Source organism: Ambystoma mexicanum, chromosome 12 (genome assembly GCF_040938575.1).
Source record: "Ambystoma mexicanum isolate Mex_15411 chromosome 12, UKY_AmexF1_1, whole genome shotgun sequence".
In the NCBI taxonomy this organism is placed as follows: domain Eukaryota; kingdom Metazoa; phylum Chordata; class Amphibia; order Caudata; family Ambystomatidae; genus Ambystoma; species Ambystoma mexicanum.
In genome coordinates this window covers 456892921-456906227 of record NC_090936.1, presented here as the reverse complement: position 1 = coordinate 456906227, position 13307 = coordinate 456892921, and the positions used below count along the sequence as shown (strand labels likewise).

Genomic DNA, 13307 nt, shown 5'->3' with positions numbered 1-13307 from the left:
GTTTACAACTAGGTGGCGCAATGTATGGAATAAGAGTAACATGACTTATTCCTATTAAATCATGTTTATGTCGATTTTCAATATTGTGCTGCCCTTTATTAATTTGGATTTGAAGCATAATAGTTTTGGAAAAGCTGCTTCTGCATTTGAATCCACAACAGCGAGTAGTTCTGGGACCCAACTTCTTTACAGTTTCTGAGGCCACTGGACATCTCTTCTATGAAGTGTCTTTTCTTGTAGTTCACAATGATTTTAAAAAACATAGACCTTGACTGGAGGTGGTGTCGTAATGAAATTAAATGAAATTTTATTTATATCGCGCTCATACACAAGTGTTTCAGAGTGCGACCAGACAAAGAGATGGGAACAGGGGAGAACAAAAACAACAATCTTACTAGGCCCAGTGGCATTAAGAGCATGCAAGTGCATGGGAAAGGGAAAAGGGGGAAAGTGCATGGAAGGTGGGAGATGTGGAAAGTGTGGAACAGAGTAGAGAACAGAATAAATATTAATAAGTAAAATAAATAGGTAAAGGCTAAACTGTGGCAGTGCACCCAGGTTAGGCAGATAGGGTATATCTGATATGTGCAGAAGAAAAGTGGGTGGGGCCTGTATGGGTACAGATACAGACCCCAGTGCAAGGGGTGACCCGGAGGCAGTGTAGGAGGGTGGCAGGGTGAGCAGGTACCTGGGCCCCGAAGGACAGAGGGTGGCCAGGTGGACAGTGCCGGAGAGAGAGAAAACAGAATCAGCAGGGGGGGAGCAGCAAAGGCAGAGGCGAAGAGGAAGTTCTTGAGGTGCTTCCGGAACCAGAGATGGTACTCCTCAACTTTCAATGTGGCAGGGAGGCTGTTCCAAAGGGAGGCCCCAACGGAAGACAGATCGACCCCCAGCTTGTTTCTTTGAAAAACGACCGACCCTGAGTGAGTTGGAAGTAGAGGAGCGAAGGGCTCGAGAGGCGAGGTATTTACAGAGGGATAGTTGAAGGTATTTTGGACCCAGGCACCAAAAAGCCTTATGGACAATGCATACGGTTTTAAATTTAATTCTTGCATCCACTGGGAGCCAATGTAGGGATTTCAGAGCTGGACAGATACGATCCAAGGGCTTGAGGCCAAGGACAAGTCTTGCAGTCCTGTTCAGGATTAGTTGTAGAGGGCAGAGAGTGGAGGCAGGTAGGTTTAGAAAGAGGCTGTTACAGTAGTCCAACCTAGAGAGAACCAGAGCTTGGGAGACAGTGAGCTTCTGAGAGAAGGGGAGGAAAGGCAGAGTACCTCTGAGGAGGTGCAATAAGAAGTTTGACTTTTTAGAGACGTCAGAGATGTGTGCAGAGAAGGAAAGTGTGGAGTCAAAGATGACCCAAAGTTCTTAGCCTCGCAGTTAGGGATAGGAGGAAGGCCAAGGGAAGCCTGCCAGAGAGTGAGGGGAAAGGATGGTGAAGATGTACCGATGAGGAGGATCTCAGTCTTGTTGGCATTTAGACAAAGATCGTTGGGGGCACACCAATTTTTTATGGCAATTAGGCAATCAGAGATGAGGGAAGGAGAGGAGGTGGCTGAGGGAAGCCTGAAAATGAGTTGGCGTCATCAGCATAACACTGGAAATTTGTGCAGGAAATGGAAATGCAGTAGGCAAGCGTTGCCAGGTATTGGTTGAAAAGCTAGGGCGAGAGGTTAGACCCCTGGGGAACACCGCAGGTAGAGAGGGAGATAGATGATAGGAAGGACCCAAGTTGTACCTGGGAGGGTCGATCAGAGAGGAAAGAGGTCAACCAGGCCAGAGCTTGATCGGTGATACCCAGGTTGTCACAGAGACGGTTGACCGTGTCGAAAGCATATGAGAGATCAAGTAGGATAAGGACAGAGGGAATGTTGGAGTCAAGGTTGGAGAGAAGATCTTCACGGATGTTCAGGAGAGCAGTTTCCATGCTTCTGGCAGCTCTGAAGCCAGATTGGTGGTCATGGAGAAAGCCAACAGAATCAGAACGAAGGTTAAGCTGAGAGATGGCTAGCATTTCCAGGAGTTTACCCAAAAAAGGGAGTAATGGAAATTGGGCAATAGTGAGCCGGGCAAGAAGGATCAGCTGTGGGTTTCTTGAGGAGAGGATGCACAAGGGAGTGCTGCAGAGGAGAGGGGAAAGATCCAGAGGCAAAGGAGAGGTTGCAGAAAGCAGCAAGAGCCGGAGCATCGATGTGGTCCTTAATGGTTTTAGAGGAACAGGGATATTGATGAGGCTTTCATAGATCGGACTTGTCTAGCGACTTCATCAGGGGAGAAAAGAGGAAAAGCAGACTCTTCTGTTTTTCTGTGTATTGGAGAGGCAGAGGTGTAGGGTTCTTTCCTCGGGTGGGTCCTGCTCAGTCTTCCAGCGATTGTCAGTCTGTGCCAGAGCTCGCTTTCATTGCGTGGTGTGCTTTCTCTGACGTCGCTCGCAGTGGAGTCAGGTTGCTGTCGGCCCAGAGGCAAGGCTTTCTAGTGGCTCAGGACCAGTGCAGTACCGGTATTACCCAAATTGGTCGTTTACAATTGTTCGAATGACCAATTGACCGAATTTAAAGGGTCACAATTGACCTTTTCACAATTGACCGAATATATATATATATATATATATATATATATATATATATACACATGGGTTTTGGCGTTGGGTGGGGGGTTTCCCCCCACATATATGGTACAATTGACCTTCACAATTCGGTAAATTGTGAAAAGGTCAATTGTCATTCGAGCAGTTGTAAAACGATCAATTCGTATACAACCGCAGTACCTGTATGCTGCAGATGCTGGCTGATGGTAGGGTGCTGCTTGAAAAGGGGTGAACGAGAGGCAGGGTGTGCTCCTAGAACTGGTTGCAATAAGCCATCTGGTGTGCTAAGTGGTGGGTGCAGTTGGGCTGAGGGAAGATTTAGAGGACTGAGTAGCTCAGTGGTTAATGTGATTGTACCCCTTGGCTAAGATCATGTTGCACCCCTGATCTCTTGGGTCGTATATAGGTGTAAATAGAAGTATATAGGAGCATAGGTATTTCTCCTAGTGGTTACAGCTTTCCATACTCCTAGTGGTTACAGTTTTCTATACTCCAATACTCCCTGCCTTACCCCTCTTTTTATTAATTGGACCTGTGTGAGGGCAGGGATGATGCATAAACCAAGGCCCAAGAAAGGGGGCCTGGGAAGCTGAAACTGACCAAACCGCTTCCCAAACTTGTAAATTTACAGGGCTAAAATAATTTCACACAGTCCACTATAAAATGGGCATTGAGAAGCCAGAGGGAGAAGGCCAATAGGTATAATTATTTCTTATTTTAAAAGATCGAATCGATTCAAGATAATATCGCTGCCTGCATTAGGCAACTCTCCACAGGAGAAGAATGCCCTAATGGTCCTTCAAGAATGATGGCAGCTGTAGATGTTCACAATGGAGAGCTTTTTTCCTTCTCACCAGTTACGGAAGAGACAATACAGGATTTGCTGGACAAACTGAAGCCCACTAATGATCTATTGTTCTCTTTCTGGCTAGTGTGGCAAAAAGGCTAGCCAGGGAAATCTCTCCCTTTGTGACACAGTTGGTCAACAAATCACTGTCAGCTGGGTCAGTACCTTCAATGTTAAAAATGGCCACAGTCTCGCCATTGTTAAAAAAGTCCATTGTGGACCCTGGAAATATGCAAAACTATCGTCCAGTGGCTGGTCTTCCCTGGTTGGGAAAAATAGTGGAAAGGATAGTGGCCTCCAAAGTACAAGAACACGTGGAGAAGGAATCCATATTGGACCCTTTGCAATCAGGATTTCGTCCTGGGTTTGGGACAGAGACTGCACTAATGGCAGTATGGTACGACCTCCTTGAGGTGGCAGATCAGGGAGATATGTCTCTGCTAGATCTCTCTGCAGCCTTCGATACGGTGGACCATCATATCTTACTGAAAAGGCTCAGAGAGAATGCTAACATTTCAGTCCAAACTAGTACGTGGTTTGCCACCTTTTTGTTGGAGAGGCAGCAACAGGTGAAGTTGGGTGAATTCATCTCTAGCCCTCTTGCACAGGAGTGTTCAGTCCGTCAGGGCTCTTCACTCTCACCTCTCCTATTCAATTTGTATCTGCGCTCGCCTTATCGACCTACTTAGAACACACATGTTCAATTTCCACTCGTACGCTGACGACACCCAGGTGTTCGTCAAAGTGGGGAAGGTGGAAGCGACTTTTCAGTTAGTTGAACAATGCCTGATGGAGGTGAGGAGCATAGAGTCGCAGCGTTTGCTGATGACATGCTCCTTTTGATCACAGAACCCGAAACCTCATTTCCAGGGATCTCACAGGAACTTCTTCTCTTTGGTGAGGTGGCAGGGTTCAAAATAAATGCCCACAAGTCAGAGTTATTAAACATGACAGCCCCCCCAGAAAAAGTTCAGGAATTGCGGGGTATAGTACCCTATAGATGGGCAGAAACCTGCATTAGAAATTTTGGGGTCCAGATAACTGGTTCTCTGGTTGCTCTTTACCGTACTAACTACCCGCCTTTAGCAGAAAAGCTGCACTGGCTGTTGGTGGAATGATTTCTCTTATCAATATTTTGGATGGGGAGGATAAATGCCCTTAAAATTGTGATTTTGCCAACAAATCCTGTACTATGTCACACCTCTGCTCGTGGGGGTTCCCCAAGGTTTGTTCAGGACCCTTCAAAAACAGGTGGGCTCACTTATTTGGAACTGCAAGAGAACCAGGGTAGCTATGCAGATGCTAATGTCTCCCAGAAGCAAGGGAGGGCTGTGAGTGCCAAACTTCCACATCCATTTCCTTGTCACTCAAATCAGAGCGATCCGGGATTGGTTCAGGAGCGATCGTGGGAAGGTCTGGTGTCGAACGGACAAAGCTGTGGTGGGCTCACCACTGGACGAGGTGTTGTGGCGACCCAAGGGGGATAGACTTGCAAACATGTACCGTAGCAGTATAGGGGCCCTAGTGGGAGAATCATGGGATGAGCTGGTTGCGGGGGTTGAACTTGACAACCTTCCCCACCCTGCTGACATCGCTGTTTAGGAATCACCAGTTCACACAGAGTATGGAAAGGCACCTCTTCAATGGGTGGGAGGCAGCAAGGTGCTCCAAACTATGTGGCATGATCTTGGGTCAGGACATGAAATCCTTTGCACGGTGCAAGCAGGGCTTCGGGCTAGATGAGGGGGAGAGTTATCACTACTTTCAACCGAGGCACTGGCTTATGTACACAATGGTCAGGTCAGCGGCCACCAGCGATCTCACGCTTTTTGAAAGGTTTGTAACGATAGACACAGGGACAGGCATTCAGTAGGAGCGTTATCTGGGTTTATAGCAGAAGGGGCAAGGAGTCAGACATGGCACTATATGGACCAGTAGAAAACTGCAGTGGGGCAGCCGCTGAACGGGGAACTTTGGACTCAGTTATGGGGAGATATCCCCAAGCTCATGCAGGCCATACAGATTAAGATAATGGTCCAATTGAATCTCACCCCAGAATAACTAAATAAATGCTAACCACCTCCGTCAGTGCTCTGCTGGAGCGGGTGTGGGGAACTGGGATTGTGGAAGCATATCTGGTGGGAGTGCCCAGTCATACAGCCTTGTTGGGACATGACCTGTGAAGCAATTAATAGTATTTTTGGAAGTCAGATGCTGGACAACACAGGGATGGCCATCCTGGGAATGAGTGGGGTTCTGGAAGATCTACCCTCGAAAGCCCAAAGAAAGACAGACGATATACTGATAGTGGCAGCAATGCTTGTGGTGGGCACACAAGTGGAAGCAAAAAGCTGCCACCACAGAACACAAATGGGTTAGTAAAATCTAGAACTTTGTGGCACCGGTGTGGGTGACCCATTCGATTCAAAGGGGATCACCAAAGGTTTCTCTCAGAATAACTCGCCAAATCCCATGTTCCTCAGCACGGCCCATAAAAAGTCCCATTCCACCCTGTCGAAGGCCTTCTCTGAGTCCATGCTGAGGAGGGCATGGTTTCCATCAAGCCCCCTGGTATGTTCCATAATATCCAGGGTTTTTCGCATTGGCGTCCGCCCCTTGTCTGCCTTTTATGAAGCCCACCTGGTCCGGGTGGATCAGGCGGGGCAATATATCCTCCAGGCGTGTGGCTAAAATACTTTGACATCTGAATTCAACAGCGAAATTGGCCAATATGATTTGCAGCAAGCAGGGTCCTTTCCTGCCTTGTGAATTACTACTATATGCGCTGCTGAGAATGATGGGGGCGCCTGGCCCGTTTCTCGTATGTGGTTAAATAGCGTGGCTAGGTGGGGGGGACAGAATTTCTGCAAATTGTTTATAGAAACCCATACGATACCCGTCCTCTCCTGGGCCCCCTCCCGGGGGGAGTCGTTTTATGGCTGCCTTCACTTCTTCTGGTGTTATGGTCGAGTCTAGGAGGGTTTGTTCTGCGTCTATTAGATGTGTTAGCCCCGCCGCCTCGACATAATCTCCCATCTCTCCTCCCGTCTGCACTCCATCTGTAGTATAGAGGTTTTTATAGTAGTTGGCGAATTGATTGCTATTTCCTCTGCGGACCGCGACCCATTCCCCCTCTTCTGTTCGGATTGCTTCAAACCATCTTTCTGCTCTTTGTGCCCGTAGTCTCGAGGCTAGCATTTCGTCCGCCTTGTCCACCTTTTCGTAACATTTTTGATTTAAAAACTTTAGTTTCCTTATTACGTCTCCCTTCCCCAGTGCTTTAAGTTCTTCCCTTTAAGGGCTGTTGGGTGTTCTTTGTGATAGGACCCTTGGGCATGCAATCTCCCCTCAAGCTTTGTGATTTCATCCCTCAGTTTCTCATCCTGGAGTTTACGTTCCCTTTCACGCTTGGCCCCTTCCCTCATTAAGTGTTCCCTCCAGACTGCCTTCCCAGCCTCCCATTCTGTACCAATGCCCACTTCCCCATTGTTGTTAATCTGAAAGTATTCTTCTATTGTTTTTCTCAATTCCTGCACATAGAGTTTGTCCCTCCACAGGGAGTCATTGCACCGCCACCTAGTGTCACAGCGGCTGAGCCCCTCCATTTCTAGGGTTGCCGAGACCATATCGTGGTCTGACCAACCTACGGGGTGGATTACACTGTCCAGGATCCTAAATCTGTTTTCTTTGTTGACCAACAAATAGTCAATCCTAGTGAACATCTCGTGGACTTCCGATTTAAAAGTGAATCCCCTTTTATCTGGTTTACATGTTCTCCAAACATCAACTAGGCCCTGCCCCTTGACTGTGGACATGAATCTACTGGTCTCCTTCCTGGGGACACTTTTGGCCTTCACCCTTGTCTGTGAACGTGAATCTACTGGTCTCCTCCCCGGGGACACTTTTGGCCTTCACCCTTGCTTGTTGTCTGTCCATTTGGGGGTCGGCCCAGGTGTTAAAATCCCCCCCTACCACGACCAATCCATCCTCGCTACCCCTTACTGAGGATAGGGATGCCTCGTTGAATGGCCTCTGACCTTGATTGGGCGCGTACACCCCTCCCAGGGTGACCCGGGCGGCTTCCCATTCACCTCGAACCACTAGAAGTCTACCATTCATTGACGCCTCCACAATTGGATTAACCAACCTGATTTGTTTGCCGAGAATAATGCCCACTCCCTCTTTTTTCTGCTCCCCTGATGCCCAGAATGTTTGCCCAACCCCTCTTCCCCTTAATGGTCTTTCCTCCCCTGATTTGAGTCTGGTTTCCTGTATGAAGAGGACGTCCAGGGCAGCCCTTACTATTAGGGCTCTCTTGGTTGGGGAATTGAGCCCTTTAACATTCAATGTTCCCACTCTTATTGTTGCTCTCCACGGCCCTGCCTCGGAGATCCCTGCCATGTCTATGCTGGGTCCTATTTTAGTCGCTTGTTTGATCTCGCCTTTACCCTTGGAATGAGGAGTCTCACTTTCCTATGTACCACCCCGTCAGATTTGCTTAACCATTTGTTTCCCCCTGCCCTCCCTAAACATATTAACTGAACCGCAGCCATCGTAGTCAGCCCAGGTTCTTGGGTGTGAGACGCCCTCCTAAAACTGAGGACCCCCAGGGTTTGAACTCTAACCTCGATGGGGATATCACCTGATAATCCTCCCTTCCTTTTCCCCCATTCTCATGTGTATCGCTCTATAAAGTCATGTGTATTCATTAGTATTTGCATTTTGTGCCCTGCATGGCTCCCATCCCCGTATTTTTTTCATGGAGGCTTTGCTGGCGAAGTCGTGTTCGGCTTGAAATACTTTCTCCCCTTCTTGCCCCTCCTCTGTCTATGCACTGCTTCTCCCCTTTCATTCGTCTGGGAGGGTTGAGTTCCTGGGGGGCCAGAGGGGCCCTTGGCGATGTTTTGATCCTCCAGGCTTCTCAGGACCTGTTTTGCTTCCTCAGGTGAGGGAATTCTATAGTCTTCTCCTCTGTACTCGAATGTTAGGTCAAACGGATATCCCCATCTGTATCGGACTGACTGATCCGTAAGCCGCATAGAGAGCGGCCTGCATGTCCTCTTCCTCGCCAATGTGAAGCTTGAAAGGTTCTGGAATATTTACATTTTAGAGCCTTGGAATGCAATGTCCTGTTTCTGCTTTGCCTTGGTGAGGATTTCTGTTTTCTCCTTATAGCTCAGAAATTTAACGATTGAGCTGGGCCCTCCTCCAAAGGCTCTGCCTCCCCTATGAGCCCTTTCAATTAACACTTTTTCCCCTCCCTCGTCCTCGAACAATTCGTGTACTATGTCCTGGACTGTCTTTTCAACTTGCTCAGGGGTTTCGTCTTCCTTATCCTCCAGTCCACATATTCGCAAGTTAGACCTCCTTTCCCTATTTTCCATGTCGTCCATCTTAAGCGTTAGTTCTTCCTCCCGTAGTTCTATGTCAGTCACCCTGGCATTTAGTTTCATTTCTATTAGGTCCACATTGGTCTGATTGTGCTCAAGATTTTCGACTTTTCCTTCTATGCGTTCCACTTTCCCTCGTATTTCGGAAATTGAGGTTTGAATGTCTGATCGTAAAGCCTTCATTTCTGCCATGATCCTGGCAATATCGTCTTTGGTGGATGCCATGATCATTGCGTCGGTGTTCCTTGGGGGCGGGGGTCTGCAGGTCACGTTGATCTGGTCTTCTGTACTGTTGAGGCCTGTCAATACCCCACTCAGGGCGAGTGCTGGGCCTGTGTTTTTCCCCTCCTGGGGCAGTTCTTGTGGGGGAGTGGGATGGCTCCCCTATTGGCTTTTTTGGTGATTTCCATGGCTATTCCTTAACTGGGACGTGGTCTGAGCTGATCGCCAGTATGCGGCCCCCTTGTACGATGACCTTCCGAGTTAGCTCCAAGGGGGGGTCTTCCTATCTTTTATTGGGGGGGTGCTCCCCTCTAGGCAGAAGAGTGGTCCCCCTTCCTTCCTCTTTCTCTATGGATCTAGACTGTGCTCTCTCTCTTCTGGTGCCTCCTGACTTGCCTCCACCTGTTATTTGCCCCTTATTGTTCCAGTTCACTTTGTGCGCCCCGGGAGCTTCAGGCTCTTCTTTGCAGCTGATTGTTGTCCGTTCGGGTCCCCCGCAGTGTGGAGTACCCCCACCCCCTATTTGCAGCGAGGATGATCTGTTGTTGGGGCTCACTCACTTCGGCGATGCTATAGCTCTATTACCCTCTCTGAATCCACTGCTGCTTCGTCCTCCAACGGGTTCCTCTTTCCGACAGCCCTCTGCGCTAAGTCCTCTCAGTAGGCTCTGAGACCTTATCCCCTCCTGGGTTGCTGCTTCTGTACCGGACTCCACGGGTCAGTGGCTGGTTCTTTTTCAGGGCCCCACCACTGCCGGGCTCGTCCTGCTTGCGTTGGACTCTCCCCTTCGAGATCCGGGTTGGGGGGCTGCCAGATAATCGTGGTCCCTGCTCCCCCCTTTCCTTGATTCGCTGTGGGCCGATGCTACAGTGCCCCGGTTCACCGCTCTGTTGGGATGTCTCCTCTAAGGTCCTTCGGTGGGGGGCCTCACCGGCCACAAGCAGTCCGCTGCTCACAGTCCGCCAACCTCTTCCCTGGGCGGGCTTCCTCCACGATTCTTTCCCACTGCTGGCGAAAGTCACGGGGGAGGCCACTTCCCCCCAGCCTGATCCTCGCAAGATTGCTTTCAGGGTCTCACCTCTTCAATGCTCCCTGGGGCGAGCAGCGTCATCCTCTAGCACGTGTCACCTTTCCTCCTGTCAGGGGCTGTCTGGGGCTCCCTTTAGCACATACCTGGTTCCCTGCGCTTGTTGTCTCCGGGTGCTTTGCTTCGCGTCGGAGGGTCACAAGCGTGCCTCTGGAGCCATAGGATGGATAAGTAGGTTGGAGCGTTCACTCATCCACCAGATCTTTGGCAGGTCTCTATGCTGCGTGACCCATTCGGCAATTCATATCATGCGCCTGCCATTTTTTGGAGCTTCGTGGGGGGATGGGCAGCTCTCTGTGAACTTGATTTCCCTCTCCTTTTCCCCTATTCACAGGGCGATATCATCTTCTCTCTGGTTTCCGCTCCTCAATATTGGTATTTTTTCAGAGTTTTCTCCTCTGGATTAGCTCTAACTCATCTCATGTTTCCCATCGACGAAGAGCCAAGCTTCAGGCAGCCATTGCCTTCTGCGCCCCCTGGTGGTCTCACCTTTTTTATTTTTTTAAAGTGCATTGTTACTGTGTTGCCCTCACACCCACATTATTTGACTTAGCATTCACTTGCCTATTCACACACAGCATTCACTCACTCATTGCATGAGAGGATCAAAAGTGACCTTCCCATACATTTCATAACTCCATGCACCTGTTCCAAATAGGCACAGGGAAATGTTTATTTTTTTCCCTGTGCTTTGAAAAGTGCACCTGTTTTGAAAATCACGATTTACTTGAAAATACCCAGAACCCTCTTTCCACCCTCTGCCTTGCGCAGTTGTGCATTTGGTGGGAAAAGAGCACCTCAATGTGCACAACTATGATGCACACATTCTTTGTGCACGGTTCACCAGCTTTTTGGCGCAAGTGAAGTAAATGAGCATCCCATCAGTTGCACCAAACACGTTTTGAAAATCGTGGCACAATGGTTTATCCCTACTGATCACTTCTTTACGCTGTACGTTCATTTCAGAGAGTGTGGTTTGAGGTGTCAGATTTAGTGAATTAGGAATGGGAAAGGACGCACGAGAAGGAAAGGGTGCATGGGGTTATTACTGTTTCTGCAGTCATTGTTCATGACCAAGTATTGTGTTAAATACCATTTGCTCCAGAGCAGATACTGTGACTGGAATCATTAGCATCAGAGTACGCACTTTGCAGAGCAAGTATTGTGGCTGTAGTTATCAGCCACATGGCAGGTATTCTGTCATACATAACGGATTAGCAGGTACTGTGTCTGTAACGATTTGCCCGAGGGCAGGTATGGTCAGATGTAGCTAATGAGCAGGTACGACGTACTCTATCGGAAGTCATTAGCTCCAGAGCAGGTATTGTGTCTGCACTCAATAGCTCCAGCCAGAGGATGTGATGGGCCATTACCATTAGCCTAGAGAAGGTAGTGTAGCTAGTGTCTGCCGGTATTCATGGGGTGTTGTTTCTGTGTCTGAATTAGAACTAGAATAGACGCTGTGCCTGCAGTTATTATCCACAGAAGGGACATTAGTCCCAGAGAACGTACTGGATCTGCAGCCATTGGCCCTGGGGAATCATTACTTTCAGGAATAGCCTGAATTGTACCGTAAATGAGCTTCGGAACAGCTACTGTGTCTACGATAGCAACAACAGGCTGCCCTGTGTAATTTCAAAACCAGATGTTTAGAAAGTCACGCACTTGCAATGTTTCATTTCAAAATGTGACAAATACAATACAACGAATTACAGCTTCAGCCTTTCAATTCAACGTGCATTTCCCAACGTGAGGTTGCGACACGATACTCTTACCAATAAAACAACAAAGGGGTGAGAACGATCTAAGTTAATGGATGCTAAAAAAAATCCATATAAAATTCACTACGGAGCTGGATTGCACACACTCACCTGATGCTACCTGGAATCAGTAAATTAGCGTTTTATACCTTATGTTGCTTTCATTATCCATCACACATTTAAAGTCCCAATGAGATGCATTAGCATTGTGTATTTGTTTAAAAGTGTGCCGATACTTTACGAAATGCCTTAACAAGCGTCATGACGTAGCACGTATTTCTGAAATGCCGTTAAGTCGTCGTGACGTTTTCCCATAAAACGTCTACGTGGTTAGAAAGAGAATGATGGGGAAAGGACCGTTCCATGCCGTGTTCTTGCAGGTATTGATGTTGTATTGTGTATTTATTATCTCATAAGTGTTTCGAAGTGCCAGGTATATTTAGGTGTCGGTGGGTTTGTTTTTCCTAATTTGATTGCAACAACAGCGGATCTTAGTGTGTCTTCTTGGCGGGTAAGTGTTATTATCCCCGACTCCCCCTACCCACAGAAGTGATTTATGGCCGTGTCGTGGGAATTTCAGGGCAGATGTTTTTCTTAAGTTCGACTACCTACAACAAGTCCGCTTATACACCATGTTTTTTCACCTTTATCTGAGCATCACTGCTTTCATTGTTTGAATAGCAACGAACTCCCCGCCCCCCCATTTGGGGTCCCTCGGGGGAGCCCGAGCCCTCCTGCGCCGGGGTGATACATATGATGCGGGGGACGAGTGCGGTGGCTGTGGATGAGCAGCGCGGCGGAGGGGCGGGAGCACTACGATGGCATTGAGTTCCCTTGGCATGATTTCTGTAACGCCTTTACGAGTTGAGGGACTCTGATTTGAACATTGCAGGGACTGAGATGTGGCTAACTTTACTGCTCTATGCTTGCAGAGTCTGTTTGTGCCACAAGATGTCTTTCTTGATTGAACCCTGTAAAAACGTAGGATACAGGTAAGTGGAAGTCAGCTTTATTCTTCAACCCGAACACCGTAAACATCCATCCCCTCCCAGCTCCTTCCTTTCAAAACCAACCGCCGCCCCGAGCGTGGAACTCATGAACATTCCACGCGCCTGGAACCTTTGACAAAGGCTCGTGGAAGCGCGAGCAACTACTACACATCTCCCCTGTAAACCTCAAAACAAATGAATATACATTCAATATGACATCAAATAGGGAAATTGGGAAATAGGGAAGAAACCAAGTAATATGCAGAAAAAGACATATATATATATATATATATATATATAAGATTGCTAATTATGTACAGTCCAAGAATTAATCATCTGCAAATTCTAAAACCTAATCCTTGTACTTTGCTGGAATCTTCTTCATTCTGGTCGGGCGATTATTCACCTTGTTGGAGGCTTCTGCT

General features: G+C 48.1%; 1 protein-coding gene and 1 long non-coding RNA gene across 17 annotated transcripts in view; one reads left to right on the top strand and one right to left on the bottom strand.

Annotated features, from left to right (window-relative positions):
- Positions 1–13307, bottom strand: part of GPR19 (G protein-coupled receptor 19) — a 279024-nt gene that overhangs the window by 166263 nt on the left and 99454 nt on the right. For 11 of the 16 annotated variants that reach the window (XM_069628689.1, XM_069628702.1, XM_069628696.1 and 8 more), the window contains exon 1: positions 12005–12082. The exons of 1 other annotated variant lie outside the window; for it this stretch is intronic. The gene's annotated coding sequence lies outside the window, so the exon portion shown is untranslated. Of the gene's footprint in view, positions 1–12004; positions 12083–13307 lie in introns of those variants that run through there. 4 more of the 16 variants (XM_069628691.1, XM_069628699.1, XM_069628701.1 and 1 more) reach the window with 3 other exon arrangements.
- The window catches only part of LOC138513652 (uncharacterized), a 32279-nt gene continuing 31154 nt past the window's right edge, over positions 12183–13307 (top strand). The window contains exon 1 of the long non-coding RNA XR_011281792.1: positions 12183–12273. This is a non-coding gene — a long non-coding RNA (uncharacterized lncRNA). The remainder of the gene's footprint in view (positions 12274–13307) is intronic.